This window comes from Giraffa tippelskirchi, chromosome 6, assembly GCF_054371585.1.
Source record: "Giraffa tippelskirchi isolate mGirTip1 chromosome 6, T2T-mGirTip1v1.2.pri, whole genome shotgun sequence".
NCBI classification, from domain to species: domain Eukaryota; kingdom Metazoa; phylum Chordata; class Mammalia; order Artiodactyla; family Giraffidae; genus Giraffa; species Giraffa tippelskirchi.
Genome location: NC_137280.1, coordinates 22,562,437 through 22,582,221, shown reverse-complemented (window position 1 = coordinate 22,582,221; position 19,785 = coordinate 22,562,437). Strand labels below are relative to the sequence as shown.

The window sequence follows — 19,785 nt, the reverse complement described above, 5'->3', positions numbered from 1 at the left end:
TCATTAATGACAGACAGCATCGTGTCAAAAGGTTGTGTTGGATTCCAGACCTTTTCATGCTTTAAATTCCTATGTTTAATCAAAGGTTAACCAAATCATTGCTGGTAGCTAACTGTGGCTTCGAGGTACTGTGGGTGGCCTGTCTGTGCCCCTGAATCAGCCATCGCTGATAAGAAAAAGAATATTCAGATAGGCACATTCCTGGAATCTTACCACTTTATAAAAACTACAACAACCAGCTCCTGAGAAATTGGGGCAGGACAGGCTATGGCATTTTATCTTTAATTGGGAACTGATTTGATTATCTGAATATGTGATTATTGAATTGTTAAAAATTTTTTTTTAATTTGTTTGATCAAACAGAAATGTGTCCAACATGCGTGCCTGCTAATTTGCTTCAGTTGCGTCCGATTCTTTGCTATCCTGTGGACTGTAGCATATATTAATATATTTTTTTAAATTTCTCACTTCCTTCCCAGACCTTACTTCAGCTGCTTCTCCACGTCACTGGTAACTCTTTGCTGGGCCTCCACAGACTTGCGAAATTAGGAGAAAGTTCCTCAAGTTAGTGCAGCTGATGGTAGATACAAAACTCCTTATTATGCTTGTGCGGTTAGTCACTCAGTCATGTCTGACTTTTTGTGACCACATGGACTGCAGCTCACCAGGCTCCTCTGTCCATGGGATTGCCATTCCCTTCTCCAGAGGATCTTCCTGACCCAGGGATCAAACTCAGGTCTCTGGCATTGCAGGCCTATTCTTTACTGTCTGAGCCACCAGGGAAACCCCTTATTATGCTTGTTCTTAGCCAAAAGGCCAAGAAGCAATTTGGCTTCCTTATTATGGTTTGCTTAGTAGGCAGCGATATAGGAGTCTGAATTATTTGAAGCGGCAAGAACTAAAGATGACATTTTCCTCAATACGACGTAGCTGGAGGCTTTTTAATTTTATATAGGTAAGGAGGCTATAAACAGTGATTCTCAAACTTCAGACTGCCTAAGAATCACCAGGCTGCATCTTAGAAATGTGGAGTCCTAGTTTGAAGCCCCGGGGAGTTATTTAATCTGCCTCTTTGTTTTACAGATGCAGAAATAGGGATGCAGGAGCCAGAGCCAAGCCTTGTGCCCCAGGGCACCAGCCGGTCAGCAGAACTGGGATTGGAGTCCAGCTTCTGATGACTGTCTGATGTGGGTAAGTATTCAGTATTGAATGCAACAAAATTTCTGTCCTGAGCCTAGACAGACACAGAAACAAAGCCTTCAGTTCATTGTGATAATGTTATATCAGCAGGAGAAACAAAGGGCTTCGGGACCAAGGAGGGAGTAAGTGCTGGGCTCCACTGAGGAATGTTGAGGGTGGACTTGAAAGAAAAGGTGGAGTTTGCCAAAATGAGTGCAGTGCCATCACACAAGATCCTAGGAATGATCATACAAAAGCATGGCTGCATTACAGGGTTCGGTGCCGTCAGGCGGCTCTGAAAATTGTACATTGGCTATAATCCTCAGTGTGGGGCTTGGGCTGTGGGCCAGAGCAAAGGCTGAACATGGCTGGGGAAGTGCGTTAGGAACAAACTGTAAAGAACTTTGTAAGATATTCTAAGTAGTTGCATACCGTAGATGAGTCATTCTCCCCTTTAGCACGCTGGAGAATCACCTGGATGGCTCTTTAAACCACCGCACTCAGGGCCCTCCCCCCTCTCCCTTGCAGGGTTTCTGGCTAAGCAGGGCTGCATGGGGGTGGGGGAGGGGCACCAGGAGAACCTGCGTGTTTAACAGGCTCCCAGGTGAGGCCATTCTGCGGCTCAGATGACCCTGCGACCATCTGCTGTGGGTGTTGGAAAGCCAGAAGCAGTTTAGAAAAATAAAGCGCATGATAGCATTTAAATTGTAGAAAGAAAATCCAAGTTGGGATAGAGAAATTAAGGAGTGCTGGTTGCTGGGAAAAGAGGCCATACCGTCTCTTTATTGCCACTTACCATGTGCTGCATTCTGAGGTAAGAGCTGTTTCTAGCTTTCGTTTAACATGTACTTAAACTAGACAACTGCCGAGTCTTAAGCATACCACTTAAGTTAGATCAGGCTGAGTGTTAGAATCACGGCTAATAGCCTTGCAAGGAGAGGAAGAGCTACAGGTTGGTGTTCAGTGCTGGGACAGGCTGTTGGCTGCTGGTGTGGTGGAATATTTCCACTGGAGTGGATGGAGTTTGGGCACAGCTGGCCCTTCATCAGCTGTTGTGTGAGAAGGGACACTGGTCCCCCTCCACCTCTCCTGGGCTCCAGTGTTCCTCTAAGTCAGGAAGGTTAGCTGCCTCTAGTAGACCTCACCCTTCAAATTGTAGAGGCAAGTCACCAGGACCCAGTTTAAAATATGAGCTTCTCCTCCAATGTTTCCACGTTCTCCTTGATCTAGAGCGTTAGCTCCCACAACTGTGGAATGTACACCGTTTATTTGTGAGAGCCTGGTTATCTTACAGACCTCACAGATGCCATTTTTAGTCTAATCTTCATGTCATTTCTCATACGAGTAAAGCTTTTCTCCTTCCCTTTCAAGACAAATCCTATCCATCCTTCAAAGCCCAGTTCAGAGGACTCCTCCTTGAGCTCTCCCTGTATTTTCCATTATGAAATCCTGTAGCTGCAATTGACATGTAATTCACCATTTAGTCCCTAACAATGCCTAGTTCTGGTCCCTGCTTAATGTTGCTTCATCAGTTTTAGTTTCTCAGCCAGACTGCCGACTCTTCAAAGTCATCTCCTGTGCTAAACAGGAAATTAGTTGAGGTGCTCTGCCCAGGATAGGGAAATCCCTTTCTGAAGTGCTGATCATAATATCAATCTATGATGTCCGGGAAAGCAAGTGCACTTAAAACTTGAATCAAACATAAGTTATAAGTGGGACAGTAGATATTGTATCAAATTATCTAAAATAAAAAAATAGAGCAGCTTGTTCACTGGGTTTCAGCTACACCAACTTTATCTCAATATTTCTTATGCTCTAAGCTCCTCCTTCCCAACAAGACACCTGATGTCCCCTCTGCCTGGTATTTGTTCCTCCCCTGCCCATGCCTTCTCCTGGGCTATGCTGCCCCACAAACTAGATCTGTTCGATGTTCTCATAGCATTCTCCATCTTTCCTTTTTTTTTTCTTTTGCATCCGTCACAGTTTGAAGTTACACATGTGTCAGAGTGATTGTTCAATGACTTCAATTAACCCCACTAGTCTGGCAGCACCTTCAAGGCAGGAAGGGGGTTTTGACCCCTTTATATCTTCAGCTTATAGCACAAAGCCTAGGCATATAAGGTGTTATGTATGTATTTCTTGAATTAAAAAACATTGAGCAAAAAATTTTATAGATTAAAGTAACTAAATGTATCTAGTGTACTTGCCATTCACACTGGTCTGTGGTAACATTTTCATTTTCTGTAGACATGCCTCTGTTCTTGCAGGCATCTGACTTTGTTTTTGGTTTAGTTGCTGCTGTTGTTTACTTGCTAGTTTCTAAAATGCAAGCGCCTAGCCATAAGAAGAGGCAGGATTAGTACAGACACTGAATCTCGAAGCTCCAGAAATGTGTCCTCTGCAATCTCACCCCAGCCTTCCTATCCCTGTGTCTGGGACTACCTCCAACTTGGCTTGACTCCTGGATGACATGGCTCCCAGAACCCCCTCTCCTTGGCAGACTCCTGCGGGCTTCCAGATACAATGGCAGCATCTTGCAGATCATTCCCAAATCTACCTTCCTAAGCCAACCTTCCTACTCCTCCGGTCCAGACCTATACTTTCAAGCTTTCAGATGCTTTTGCCCACATATTTCACAGCCTGCAAACCTATCATCATAGAGACAAACATAATACTTGCTTTAGCCTCCTAGGTTGTGCTGCTATCTTATTTGTCTTCATTGGCAGTAAGATAATCACACTTTTGCAATTCTCATAGGCAGCCAAAACGAGGATCATCGTAAATATTTCTCTTGGTTCATTTTTGTCTTCTGTATTTTGTCCATGGTATTTACAACATGTCCACACTTACTAGAAAAGAAGAAATCCATGCTTTGCTAATCACATAGAGGAATTACAATAACACGTCCCCTTCTTTTGTCCACTTAATTTATACTGATTTTTATGTCCACACTAATGTAGTTGTCAAAGATTCTAACATGATTAATGTGTAGAGACACACACCATTTCTCTACAGAATATTACAAGCTCTTAAAAAATGAATGTCTTCAAAGATGCCACATGTGTTTCTGTATTTGCACGCTTTGTCTTCCTCCTCCTGACTCCTGCAATAAAGATAGAAACTGGCTTCCCTTCAGCCCTTTTATTCTCTTTAATTACCTATACTTTTTTTAATGACATCCTGAAATCTGGTGTAATCATTTCTTCAAAGAAGATCAAGAATTGAATATAGTAGCCTACTTGTGGGAGAAGGAAATGGCAACCCTCTCCAGTATTCTTGCCTAGAGAATCCTGTGGACAGAGGAGCCTGGTGGGCTGCTGTCCATAGGGTTGCACAGAGTCGGACACGACTGAAGCAACTTAGCATGCATGCATCCATTGGAGAAGGAAATAGCAACCCACTCCAGTATTCTTACTTGGAGAATCCCAGGGACAGAGGAGCCTGGTGGGCTGCCATCTATGGGGTCACACAGTCGGACACGACTGAAGCAACTTAGCAGCTGCAGTAGCAGCAGCAGCCTACTTGCTCCAAACTATGCTATGACACTTACAGCAGAAAGTGAAGAAGAACTAAAGAGCCTCTTGATGAAAGTGAAAGAGGAGTGAAAAAGTTGGCTTAAAAATCAACATTCAGAAAACTAAGATCATGGCATCTTGTCCTATCACTTCATGGCAGATAGACGGGGAAACAATGGAAACAGTGAGAGACTTTATTTTTCTGGGCTCCAAAATCACTGCAGATGGTGACTGCAGCCATGAAAGGAAAAGACACTTGCTCCTTGGAAGGAAAGTTATGACCAACCTAGACAGCATATTAAAAAGCAGAGACATTACTTTGCCAACAAAGGTCCATCTAGTCAAAGCTATGGTTTTTCCAGTAGTCATACATGGATGTGAGAGTTGGACTATAAAGAAAGCTGAGCACCCAAGAATTGATGCTTTTGAACTGTGGTGTTGGAGAAGACTCTTGAGAGTCCCTTGGACTGCAAGGAGATCCAACCAGTCCATCCTAAAGGAAATCAGTCCTGAATATTCATTGGAAGGACTGATGATGAAGCTGAAACTCCAGTACTTTGGCCACCTGATGAGAACTGACTCATTTGAAAAGACCCTGATGCTGGGAAAGATTGAAGACAGGAGGAGAAGGAGATAACAGAGGACAAGATGGTTGGATGGCATCACCGACTCGATGGACATGAGTTTGAGTAAGCTCTGGGGGAAGGTAAAGGACAGGGAGGCCTGGCGTGCTGCAGTCTATGGAGTCTCAAAGAGTGGGACATGACTGAGTGACTGAACAACAACACTTGAAACAGCAACCTTAAAATGGTTGGGAAGCATGTTAATTATTTCCAACTTGTTATTAATAATCAATCTAGATTAACCATCCCTATATTTAGCTGAAGTGTTTATTTAGATTCTGACTGAAACAGTCTTTAAATTCTGTGTGGGTAAAAAAGAATCGTGTACTGAACAGTCTAAAATGTTAGAATATCTTGAGATAATGAGAAAATGAATTGTGACAAAAACAGTTTTCCTTCCCATTTCCTTTTGTGTCCTGGCATCTCTCATGATCTTTGATGCATAATAAGTGCTAAATAAATATTTGTAGAATGAATAAATTAACGTGAACACGATACATAAAAAGCTGTAGCATGTGTTCCTACCGATTCCAAAGTATGCAGTGTTCTCAATAAAATACGCTATAGTTTAATTTCTGTGTTTTGGAAACAACCCTGAAGATGCAGCCAGAATACATCATTTAAACTGTGTTTTGAAAATATCATCAATTTAGGTTTCATTTTAGAAGAATGGAATTTCTAATTTATTTCCCAGAGTCTTGTAAAAGGGTGGTATTGATTATGATGTTCAATTTATACTTTGAAATCTCCCTAAGGTTTAAATTCAGCTTGAAAGCAGGGTCATGAATCTGTTCCTGAGTAAGTGTAAGGCAAAGCCGCTATGATCGGATAACTTTAGTATTCACAGTAAAAAATAAAAATAACATTGAAGTCATTTTAGGTAGACAGTTTGGGATGGCTCCCCTGAGGCCCCTTAGGTAATTTTACATTCTGAGATCCCCAAAAGCTTGATTGATGCATTGATAAATGCTTTCTTCTGTTTTAGATAACAAAGCACCAATAAGTAAAACTAAAGCCAAGTTTTGCCTTTAAAAAAATATCCTCCAGTGATCATCAAGCTATATCAAAGCTTAAAGTCACACTGCAGTGCATATCATGAATATTGTGCTGATCATAAATTTTGACTTTAAGTCCAGATCTTATAATGACAAGTCTGCTTTCAAACAGTTATATTGTGGGTGAGAATGCTCTGAAGACTGACTGCAGGGATTACAAGGTCACCCTTGGCTCCAGTGAATTCCATAAACTTGTGAATAAGAAGTCCTTATTTCTTTAGGATTTTAAGTGTCATGATAAGGAATGGAATATGTCAATAACCTTGGATCTGTAGGTTTCCTGTCTTAAGTGTCTGGATTTGATCACATCTCAGGTAATAGTTTTGCCTTATAATTATTTAAGGTGAATCATTTGGAGACATGGATGGCTACAGTGACTCAGTAACATTTGAAGTTAGTTGGAGCTCAAGTGAATTCATTAGTTTTAATCTATTTTGATTAATATGGTGGCACCAGTGGTAAAGAATCCTCCTGCCAGTGCAGGAGACATAAGAGATGTGGGCTCAATCCCTGGGTCAGGAAGATCCCCTGGAGAAGGAAATGGCAAAAGGACACTCCAGAATCCTTGCTTGGAAAATCCCATGGACAGAGGAGCCTGGTGGGCTACAGTCCATGGGGTCACAAAGAGTCAGACATGACAGAAGTGACTTAGCACAAGTGAATTCATTAGATTCAATCTACTATTTTGATTAATATCAGTCTTAGAGTAACTAGAAAGACCCCTGGAGTAGGAAATGGCAACCCACTCCAGTATTCTTGCCTAGAAAATTCCATGGACAGAGGAGCTTGGTGGGCTACAGTCCATGGGGTTGCAAAGAGTTGGACATGACTGAGCAAGTACATATTGCAGAATAACCAATCACAAATTAGTTGATTTGGAGCACTTCCTTGATTGTTCATATTATTATCAATGTTTGATTGTTTGCTTCCAACTGTTCTTTCAAAAGTGAGCTTTAGCTGATGCTGAACATCCAGTCTAATCCAGATTGCAATAAGGAAACACACAAAAGCTTTCTCTGCCTCAGTTCTCTCGTTAAGAAACTAGAGTTTCTCTCACTACAAATGCCATTATGCTGAACCTAAGTGTAACCGGTTCCACAGCCACTTGAGTGACATCCTCCTTGGCTTGTGCGGCTGACTCAGCCTTACCCTTTGGTGCACGTACTCAATTCTTCTTGTCTCTGTGCCCTCTGCCTTCAGTGCTGTAACTTTTCTGACAGTCTCCGCTCCAGGAGGCCAATCCCTTTATTTTCAGTTTCCTGACCCTTTTAGCTATTTGTATTACTCTTTATTTCATGTGTCACTGGCCTGTCTCTCATTCCCAAAAAGGCAGAAACAGTGTGGTTTTTTTTTTCCTGGCATTTCACCCAGAGCCAGCTGCAATCTTCAGTGTACAGTAGATACTCCAGATGAGTGAAGGGGCATCAATGCAATTTGGGAAATCCTTTCAATAGCATTATCCTACCTCTTCAAAAACTCTTTTTTTTTGGTTAACTCTTCAAACCAACTTTTAGGCTACTTGAAAACAAACAGTAACATGAATTATTATGTTTACATCCTCCCTCTCTCCTTTCTGATCATCATTTGCAAGAGGAAAATTTCTGGAAGTATATTGCCCAAGTGCAGGCACATGGAGAAAAAGGGAGAAATTCAAGAAGATGACTCATCCTCACGCTAATGATTCAGGATTGGTCTTATTGATTAACAGTCATAATTTGTTATGTAGTGCTGATATTAAAAGAGATTGTTTAGTTAAGACACCTAGTTTAAAATAAGTTATTCTATTTATAAAGTTATGAAAGTGAGAAGCTGGGAAATTGTGCCTATTTAGTGCTATGGCTTAGATTTTTCTACCTAAATCATTTCTGAAATAATCTAAATTCGTGGAAGGCCACTTACTCTTCTGTAAGTCTGATACTACTGTTTCTTAGAGCTGGTAGCAAAGCAGAAGCAGGCTGTTGAAGTAAGTGAAGCTGAAACCAAAGGCTTCCACACCACACCTGTTAATCACTGAAATGAGAGGCCAATTCAAACACTGCTGGTCGTCAAAAACTGCTTGTGTTACCACAAATTCACTTATGACTCTCTTGGGAGCATCACTGCTGTGAAACCTATAGAATTAGAAACCACCCCCAAATTCTGCTCAGCAGAGAATGCAAACATTTCACTCAAATGGCACTCTTTTGTCAAATGAGCAGCGGCAGGGAAATTGATGAGGGTGCTAATTATTCTTGAAAGAGCCAGAGAGGAGTGGAGAACACTCAAAGACTTCACAGTGAAGCTGGGAGTAAAGGCATCAAATCCGCAGACAGGGATGTGAATTAGAAACAGGTCTCCTGTATTGCAATCCTGGCATTTCCCTTGTGGATTAAGGCAGTTGGAGTATAAATTTTTGAAAATTGTGAAATTTTCCCTTCTTTCTAACACTGAATTCCTATGCATAATAGGAGGATATAGACCTTAACGGCTTTGACTGATCTTTCGTCTTTTGGGGTTTTATAAAAATTAATGTTTTTTCCCCTACATACCAAAAAGGAACACCATGGTAGTTCAAATGGTGAAGGCTTTCAGAGAAAGGCTCAGCTACTCACTATTTAAGCTAATTATACAAATATGAAATTATCCTGGACTTTCAAAAAGCCAAATAGAATTTGGTTTTTAACCCACAGATGCATCAAAGTTGTGAATCAAAAATTTCAAGAAAAGCTAGAGCAAATTCTTTGACTTAATACACTAAAACAAATTGGCAGCTATTTTAATCTCCATGCAAGGGAAAAGAAAATATCCTAATTATCTTCTGCACGCCTCTTCAGATAATAAAGATACTAGGAAGCAAGGACCTAAAGAAGAGAAATACCCTGGGAGAGCAGGAACGCATTGCCAGAAGAGGAGACCTTGGTTCACTCCCCTTATATGGATTTGCATTTTCAATTAGACATGGTTAAGTACTGAGAATCTTCCAAGCCTAGAGAAATGAAATTTTATTCTTGGAAAATCAAGTGGCATGACTGGTATTAAAGATAGAAAAGATCTAAATGTATACCAGAGAAGGATGAGTCGCTTGATATCCCCAAAACATACCAGTGAGATAGCAACAGATTTTCAACGAAAGTTTACCATTTACTGAGCACTGTTGTAGGTCTGATGACAACTTGTACTCACCTTTAAATTGCTTATTACTCATTAGTAGCATAAGAAACTTGTGACAATTTTATGAGAACATGTTTAGTTTAAGATACAGCATAGAAAGAGATGTCATGTGAAAGTTCGAAGTTAGGAAAACCAATTCTCCATGCTGACAGGGTGAAGAAAACTTATGGTAATTAAACACGCACAGTTACTTGCTTTGCCTAATTGTAGAAATATTCCTACTGGCTGAAGTATGCTTTTCTGCTTTTGAATTGACCCTGAAGTCTTTCATTATTAACTTAATGGGGAGCATAAGCAATCCTTAGAAGTCCTCCCATTTCTCACCTTCTGTGTCACCTCTTGACAATCACAAAGGGTGGTTGGTAGCCTCAGACTCAGTTGAGCACAGTGACTGTAATTTATTTCTTTTATCCACTTTAAAGTGTTTAATCTACCCTAGGAACTCAGACAGAGCCAGGTATACCCAGAAAAAGGTATTGGTTATTAAAGGAAGCTACCACAAGGAATTGTGGTTGCATGACCCCATTTGAAGTGAGGAAATATGTCTACTCAACTAGAACAGAAAAGACATGTTCTTCCCAGAGGTTTGCCAAAGCTTGTTTTAGGCCAATACATTTGATCTCCATGATTTCCCACAACTGGGGCTGTGGTTCAATAAAATGGAGTAACACTGTCCTTGGTTTCTGAAAATAAATACAAACTATGGGTACCATCTGGTGCAACTGAGAGTCTTGTTCACCCTGTGCCCATTAAGCCAGGACAGCACGTTCTGTCCAAGGATGCCCAGATCGTGGCTTCAGAGATGCGGCCAAAGGAAGGAAACCTTTTCCCAGGCAGGATGGGTCATTCAAGGGACTTGTTAATGTTCTGTGATTATTCAGTTTTACAACCACTACGTCTGTATTACAGGAAATTATTCTAAACTAGGGCAGAAAGTCTATATTAGAAGCAATCCAAATAGTATTCAGAATAAGGATAGGGACTCAAATATTTAAAGAGGTTTTATCTTTTTGTTTCGTTTTGTTTACTAGAGACTTGCTAGATTGGCCAAGCTGAAGTCCACGGAACAGTAAGGTGTGACCACTGTCTCAGGCAGATTATTGATTGCTGACGTTTTAAAAAAATCTTATGTTATATTTATTCTGTTGAAAAATATGTGCTTAGTCATGTCTGACACTTTGCAACCCTATGGATTGTAGCCAGCCAGGCTCCTCTGTCCATGGGATTTTCCAGGCAGGAATACTGGAGTGGGTTGCCATTGCCTTCTCCAGAGGATCTTCCCAACCAAGGGATTGAACTTGCATCTCCTCCATTGGCAGGCGAATTCTTTACCCCTATGCCCTTGAAAAATATACTTGAAAGCTAATTACATGTGTTGGGCTTCTTTTTTTCCCCAAGCTGGTCTAAAGCAGGCATTGATAGATTGTTCTCTATTTCCTTGCATGTGAGAAAAGAACTGTCAAGCAAACAATTGGCTCAGAAAATTTCTGCCCAGTTTTGTGGGCTCAGGGGACCTTAGATAGAGTATAAGAAAGACTCAAAATGAGAGTGAAGAGAGGGTGGAAGGGCATGTCCTTCAAAGCCTTTCTGTGTGACATACTGGTTATACATTATCTCTCTTCTGTCATTTAGATCTTCCCCTCTTGTGTTTTCTTTCCCCTTCTTTGAACTTTGGGCAATAATCAAGCCTCCAGGCTGTGGGGCTTCTTAGAGGTCCCCAGAGACATTGCGGGAGCTGGTAGGTTGAGACTGCCTACCAGCCACCTCACACATTTGATACGCTAGTCCACTCATCTCAAAACTGCCGTATTCTCAAGACTTTATAGAAGGACAGTCCCCTTTGGTAGAAGAAGATTTTTCTTAAACAAGAATTTTGGAAATTTAAAAAGCATTTCCTCATACAAACCACTTCAGAAGGATCCAACTTATTCACAGCTTGTATATGATTACAAATGAAGTCTTCTCTCAGTAGGCAGTATCAGCTCCAGACCCGCACAAACAAAGCAAAAATAGCACATGCTATATGATTCCTCTTTTCTGAAAATAGCTTCGTACCTTTGCTGTAATAACATCCTCAAAAAATTGCAATGAGCCAAAATAATGAAAGCAAGGGGCTCCATTCTCTCAAACCATGGGCTTGCTCAGTAGAGCTCTATTGGACTCCTCAAAAGGCATGTGCAGTTTCTCTCCCAATGAGGGTCAAATAGACTGATGTGTAATTCTGAGTAATTTGCCAGCCCTTCTCCCTTTTTATCATAATATGGTTATGTTAATTATTGTCTTTATCTTCAGAGATCTCATTTTGAGCTCAACAAAGTTGTGAAATTATCTATTGACACTTCTCCAATTTCTACTCTAACTTCTTTTATCAGTCTTGGATGTATAATGTTTGGCTTGATGTCCTATTAATTTAACACCTAATACTTGCAGAGTCCCAGCCAAAGTGTTCACACGGTCTGTTTGATATCCAGAGCAACTTAATCCCTACTTTAGGCAAATCTCTCTCCTCGCTGTCCACCACTGATTTTTGGATGGGGAAAGAATGATTGTTTTGCAATTTTTCCTACTTCCTTGGCTTTCATTACTCTCATTTCAAAATTATGCTTCTTTCTCCCCCTTTTGTGAAATCAGTGTTTTCTATCACTATTTATTTACTGCATATAAAAGAATTCTGTAAATTAAAAGTTTGATGAAAAAATGTATCCTTCCGCATAGCAAGCCACAAGTTATCTTGAGATATAAAAATATGTATTGTCTTTGGAACTGTAGGTTAGAGGAAATACAAGTTAAAACAATAATTTTATATAATTGGGCTTAACAACTTGGCAAAATAAAAAGGAAAAATTATTGATGAAGATATAATTGGTATACCCTTTCTAAGAAAAAGCAGGAAATATGTATGAAACATTTTTAAATGCACATATGTTTTAAGTGACTTTGCCTTAAAATTTTTATCCTAAGGTTATTATTAAAATCATGATCAAAAAGATTGATGAACAGATACATTGCTGAACCATAACTTCTTTTATCCTTTTTATTTAAAAAAATTTTTTTGGAGTATAGCTAATTTACAATTTTGTATTAGTCTCTGCTGTATAGCAAACTGATTCAGTTATACGTATACATATATCCACTCTTTTTTAGGTTCTTTTCTCATACACATCACCACAGAGTATTATAGGATTCCCTGTGCTATACTGCTGCTACTGCTAAGTCGCTTCAGTCGTGTCCAACTCTGTGCGACCCCATAGACGGCAGCCCACCAGGCTCCGCCGTCCCTGGGATTCTCCAGGCAAGAATACTGGAGTGGGTTGCCATTTCCTTCTCCAGTGCATGAAAGGGAAAAGTGAAAGTGAAGTCGCTCAGTCATGTCTGACTCCTAGCGACCCCATGGGTCTGCAGCCTACCAGGCTCCTCCACCCATGGGATTTTCCAGGCAAGAGTACTGGAGTGGGGTGCCATTGCCTTCTCTGTGCTATACAGTAGGTCCTTATTAGTTATCTATTTTATGTATAGTAGTGTGTATGTCAACCCCAATCTCCCAATTTATTCCTCCCCCCTCCTTTTCCCCTGCTTGTTTTCTACAACTATTTATGTTTCACAAATAAGTTCACTTTGCCATTTTTTTAGATTCCACAGAGAAGCAATATCATATATTTGTCTTTCTCTGACTTACTTCACTCAATATGACAATGTCCATTCATGTTGTTGCAATGGCATAACTTCATTCATTTTTTATGGCTGAGTAATATTCCATTGTATATGTGTAAATACCATATCTTCTTTCTCCATTCCTCTGCCAATGGATATTTAAGATGTGTCCATGTCCTGGCTATTGTAAATAGTGCAGCAATGAATATTGAGGGGCGTGTATCTTTTTGAATTATGCTTTTCTCCGGATATATGCCTAGGAATATGATTGCTGGATCATATCATAGCTCTATATTTTTACTTTTTTAAGTAACTTCCATACTGTTCTCTACAGTGGCTATACCAATTTACATTCCCATGAACAGTGTAGGAGTAAACCATTAATTGTAATCAAATGTTGTACAATAGGAGATTGATTAAGTAAACTGGCTATATTTATGGAATAAAATGTTATGTGGGCATTAAAAATTAGGTTTTATTGCAAAATTCTTATTCTTTTTAGTAAAAATTGAGTGGACTATAAAATTTTACAAATGGAATAAAGATCTGACTGTACATAATTTTTATTTAATTGAAAAAATGTATCTCTAAAGTTTTGATTTTCAAGTATCAAGTATTAGAGTTTTGCATACTCCTCTTATTTGCAGCTGCAGATTTTAAAAAAGAGTCGATCACTTCAGACTTCAAAATAAGGCTAAATGAAATATGTCATATAACATACTATCATAATATGCTTTTTTTGAAAACAGATTATTAATGTTGCTCTAAAAATAGAAAGCTAAAATAAATTGTTCAAAGAAAATTATTTTCTGTTATTGAGTGATTAGTTATAAAATATTTTTTTCCTTTTCAAAACACTAAGGCTATAACATTTTGCAGAGTGTGTATATAGTTGTTATCTTTCTACAACTAATTCACAAATATATTAGCCAGGTCTGTAGGTGTTAATGTGTCCTGCTGCTGCTGCTAAGCCGCTTCAGTTGCGTCCGACTCTGTGCGACCCCATAGACGGCAGCCCACCAGGCTCCCCCGTCCCTGGGATTCTCCAGGCAAGAGCACTGGAGTGGGTTGCCAGTTCCTTCTCCAATGCATGAAAGTGAAAAGTGAAAGTAAAGTTGCTCAGTCGTGTCCGACTCTTAGCGACACCATGGACTGCAGCCTACCAGGCTGCTCCGCCCATGGGATTTTCCACGCAAGAGTACTGGAGTGGGTGCCATTGCCTTCTCTAGTTAGTGCGTCCTGCTGCTGCTGCTGCTGCTAAGTCGCTTCAGTCGTGTCCGACTCTGTGCGACCCCATAGACGGCAGCCCACCAGGCTCCGCCGTCCCTGGGATTCTCCAGACAAGAATACTGGAGTGGGTTGCCATTTCCTTCTCCAGTGCATGAAAGGGAAAAGTGAAAGTGAAGTCGCTCAGTCGTGTCCGACTCTTAGCGACCCCATGGACTGTAGCCTACCAGGCTCCTCCATCCATGGGATTTTCCAGGCAAGAGTACTGGAGTGGGTGCCATTGCCTTCTCTAGTTAGTGCGTCCTAAAGGCAGGCAAACAGAAGTTGCTCTGGGTTAATACTATTGCTCTGTTTAAAGCTGGCAAGTTGCCAGCCCCATTCTACCATAACAGGTATAGTGATAAATAAAGAGTGGACCTTCAATAAAAATCTATTAATTTCAACAGTTATTCAATGAGCCTCTATTACATTCCTAACTTTGTCTCATATAGATAGGAAGATATATAAGAATTATTGCATTCTAAATCAAGAATTAAGATTTTAACAAAGAATAGGCAGTGGCACAAATGAGAACAGTAGTAATAACACAGACATATTTGAAGAGATGGCATAAAGATCAGAGGCATGACAAAAATCAGAGAAATGGTTAAAAAGGGTATCAGAAAAAAGTGATTGTAAAAGCTGATTATTGTTGGTTGGATTTGAGTAGACAGCTGGGAAGGAAAGTGTACAGGACAGGGCACTGTACCGCGGTAATGGGCAGGGACAGAGACAATGGAAAACGGAGAGGGGCAGTCACTGCTCTGACTTAGCAGGTTGTTGTCAAAAGGTCAGTGAAGATCTGGTGTTGTCAGATCTTGGATTTATCAATCTTAGTTGCCTGGCAGTAGACAAAGGGAAGTCGTGGCCAAGATAGCAATGCCCGTTGATTCTGTTTACCCAGCCCTAGTGCACAACTGGGTCAGGTTTCCAATCAGAAAAGTCGAGCTCCAGGAATATAGATATAGATATAATTTGTTATAAGAATTTGACCTTATGCAATTGTCAGAGCTGGTTACATAGTCTATTTGAAGCTGTTGTTTATTAACTTGTGTCTTTTGCTGGAAGCCAAAGTCTAGGAAACAAGTGGTTAAGAAAGGAAAATGGACATGAATGGGGAACAAGGAAAAACTAGAACCTGTAACATGAAAGCAGGAGGCAGTGGTACTCTTCACTGCTCACAAGGAATCCCTCAGGAGCTTTAAAAACATTGATATGCAGGTCCCATCCCCAGAGATCCTGATTTAATTGGTCTGTGACATGACCTGGACTTTAGGATTTTTTAAAGCTCCCCAGATTCTAATACATAGCTAAGGTTGAGAATTCCTTGTGAGAATTCGCTTTGGTAATGGCAGTGTGATTTAAGGGCTGGGGGAAATCTCTCCCTCCTAACACATACATATGTGTCCATCACAAACCTATCAGACTGCACAATAGTTCATCCTTAGAGGCTCATCCCATAGAAGCCTCTTCATTCCTTATTAAAATTCATATCCTTCTACTAAATGTGACACTTTGAACTTACAATGAGTTTATCTTACCTAGAATCATAAAAATAATTTGGAAAGAATCTCAGAGGCCACAAGTTCAAACTAGCAAGTATTTTTACTATGATTTTTATAGATAAGGAAGCTGATACTCAGGGATGTCTTTCTCCAGCATTATTCTTCTCTGTAGCATTTATTTTGGTGTGGGTGTGAGGAGAGCTTTTAATTAACATCCTTCTTCTTACATATTAGTTTTTTAAAATAAGAGGTTTTAGACTGTACTTGTGTGACTATGTATTTTTTTAAAAACCATGTGCTTTTATGTCAATCTATTTTAGAGTTTAAGATCAATTCTTTTGGGGTTGAGGAGCCTCATAAATGACATTTTAACCTTTAATATGCCTCATTTATCTAAATCAGCATTTCCTGCTCTGTCTTCTCATCACCCTGTGATTGCTTCCTATGATCTACCTTTCACTCTTTTTACCTTTCATCTTAATCCACAGTATCTCTATTCTGCTGGCCAAAGAGAATATATCATTGCCAAATTGGAAAGCAAAAAGATCCCCCCTTCTATTAAAAGACATAAACAGCTGTCGTATAATGTATATGTCTATTCTCAAAGACATGTTGGACATTTTGCTTATCTGGGAATTGTTTGAGGTTCCTCTAGGGTGAATGAATCAAACTCTATAAATTTGCAACATATTAAATAAATCAATCCCTAAAGGTAAAGTTCTGGTCTAAGCTTTGACTACTCTGATTGGAGCCCACCCTTTTTCTCCCCTCTAATCAGCATAGTCTGGTCTGAATCAGCCTATCTGAATCAAACTGAGGTATTCTAGGACCAGATGCTGTGAAATGAAAGGTATGATCTCATCAGAGACTCCATGTTCTAAGAGGCTCACACAAACAGGAGATTATAACCAATATGTTTCTTACTCTTCGTGACCTAAGTCCTAGTTGGAATCATGCAAATCTTCTTGTCAAAATCCTATTGCTGGTTTACCTCTCCATCGGGGAGAAACAGTCATTTTTCTGTATAATAATATGAACAGATAACAAATAACTGCAAACCTTTGCATAATTTAAAAATCCTCTTAAACCTGGTCTTTTTCTTCCTTTAATATCTAATCTGAAGCATAAGGGTGAATGCAGTGTTTGAGTATATATTGTTTAAGACATTATTTACGTGAAGGATATTGCTGCAGTATATTGAGCTGAGAAGATACTTATATAGTGTTAATCGCTCTAGTCATGTCTGACTCTTTGTGACCCCATGGACTATTGCTCCCAGCCTCCTCTGTCCATGGAATTCTCCAGGCAGGAATACTGGAGTGGATTGCCATTTCCTTCTCCAGAGGACCTTTCTGACCCAGGGATCAAACCCAGGTCTTCTCCATTGTAGGCAGATTCTTTACCGTCTGAGCCGCTAGGGAATGAAACATTTTGCAACCAGAGAGAGAAAAAAATCTCTTAAGATTTTTCATAAATATGACCAAGATTCTCCATTGACTGACCTCATCCAATCAATTTTAAAGAATTAAATGAGAAATAAGTCTTTAATGATACCTATCCAAAAAGGACTAAAAAAAAAAAAATGACTTTCACTTGGGAAACTTGCTAATGTGATCTGAGGTGCTTTTTTTTTAAGGTTTAATATTTAAGAGGGCTTCCCTGATAGCTCAGTTGGTAAAGAATCTGCCTGCAGTGCAGGAGACCCTGGTTCAATTCCTGGGATGGGAAAATATGCTGGCGAAGGGATAGGCTACCCACTCCAGTATTCTTGGGCTTCCCTTGTGGCTCAGCTGGTAAAGAATTCACCTGCAATGTGGGAGACCTGGATTCGATCCCTGGGTTGGAAAGATCCCCTGGAGAAGGGAAAAGCTACCCACTTCAGTATTCTGGCCTAGAGAATTCTGTGGACTGTATAGTTCATCGGGTCACAAAGAGTTGGACACGGCTCAGCGACTTTCACTTTCAATAGTTAAGAAGTCTCAGGAATTTTCCTTCAGAACTTTGGGATCTATTCACAAATTAATGATTTTGACCACAAATTTCAATTCTCTCTTCTTCATTTTGAATCAAATAATATGCAAAAGATGTTTTAATAAAATTTGTTTTGTGGTTCACACATTTTTATAATAATCAACATAGAACCATGTAGTAAGCATTCCTGAATTCTAGTCTTTAACTCCACCATATACTTGTTATGTGAAAATTACCTTTTTGAAAAGCTCTAGCAGCAGCAGCAGCAGCACTCTCATTTGTAAAACTTATTGTGTGAGAGCTAAAGATAATGTATGTAAAACTCCTTGAAAACTGCCTGAAAAAATAGCAGCTACTTAAGAGAAAAGAGCCCTTTTAAAACAAAACATGTTTATTCATGAAAGAGCTGCTATTTAACCAATTACCCCTTCCATCAAATTTTACCTTCTCCCAAAGGATAGTCCTCAAAATTTTGCCACTTCTTCCTCATACTTACAGTCTCTTCATACATTGCTACTTAAGAGAAAAGAGCCCTTTTAAAACAAAACATGTTTATTCATGAAAGAGCTGCTATTTAACCAATTACCCCTTCCATCAAATTTTACCTTCTCCCAAAGGATAGTCCTCAAAATTTTGCCACTTCTTCCTCATACTTACAGTCTCTTCATACATTGCTATCTGATTAATGTCTTTTATCGTTATAAAGATCTTTACTTTTCTCTATTTAATATCCTTACAGGATCATGATATTTAACATTAAAGGAATGTTATAAACTAGACTGGGCTTCCCTAGTAGCTTAGATGATAAAGCATCTGCCTGCAATGCAGGAAACCTGGGTTCAATCCCTGGGTTGGAAAGATCCCCTGGAGAAGGGAATGGCAATCCACTCCAGTATTCTTGCCTGGAGAATTCCATGGACAGAGGAGCCTGGCAGGCTATAGTCCATGGGGTCGCAAAGAGTCAGACACAACTGAGCAACTAACACACAACATACACAATAAACTAGCCTATTGCTGTAGATAAAGTTATATTGTATGCTTGTGCATTTGTGCACATTTTGTTATAAATTGTATTTATCAGTCACTCTCCACTTTACCCCAACTTTACCACCCCAAGTAACTGTTAATCTAATTGCTGTCTCAATAGACATTTCATGTAAATGGAATCATATATCATATTAGACATACATAGACACACATCATAGACATACATAGACACACACACACCTGGCTTCCCAGGTGGCGCTAGTGGTGAAGAACCTGCTTGCCAATGCAGGAGACATAGAGATGGCAGGATCGATCCCTGGGTCAGGAAGATGCCCTGGAGAAGGGCATGGCAATGCATGACAATATTCTTGCCTAGAAAATCCCATGGACTGGGGAGCCTGACAGGCTTACAGTCCATAGGGTGGCAGAGTCAGACACAACTAAAGTGACTTAGCGTAGCACACAGATCACATTTTGTTTATCATTTATTAGATGAGTCCTTGGAGCTGTTTCTACTTTGAGGGCTGTTATGAATAATGCTGCTATGGATATTTATGTAGAAGTTTTTGTGAGGAGTTTTGAACTGTGGTGTTGCTTTTGAACTGTGGTGTTAGAGAAGACTCTTGAGAGTCCCTTGGATTGCAAGGAGATCCAACCAGTCCATTCTAAAGGAAATCAGTCCTGAATATTCATTAGAAGGACTGATGCTGAAGCTGAAACTCCAATACTTTGGCCACCTGATGCAAAGAACTGACTCATTTGAAAAATGCTGGGAAAGATTGATTGAAGGCAGGAGGAGAAGGGAACGACAGAGGATGAGATGGTTGGATGGCATCACTGACTCAATGGACATGAGTTTGAGTAAACTCCAGGAGTTGGCAAT

The 19,785-nt window shown here is 39.9% G+C and overlaps 1 protein-coding gene across 1 annotated transcript in view; it reads left to right on the top strand.

Moving 5' to 3' along the window:
- ANGPT1 (angiopoietin 1) overlaps nt 1–19,785 on the top strand; it is a 797,336-nt gene that overhangs the window by 489,270 nt on the left and 288,281 nt on the right. The window contains exon 15 of the transcript XR_014056675.1: nt 1,084–1,191. The gene's annotated coding sequence lies outside the window, so the exon portion shown is untranslated. The remainder of the gene's footprint in view (nt 1–1,083; nt 1,192–19,785) is intronic.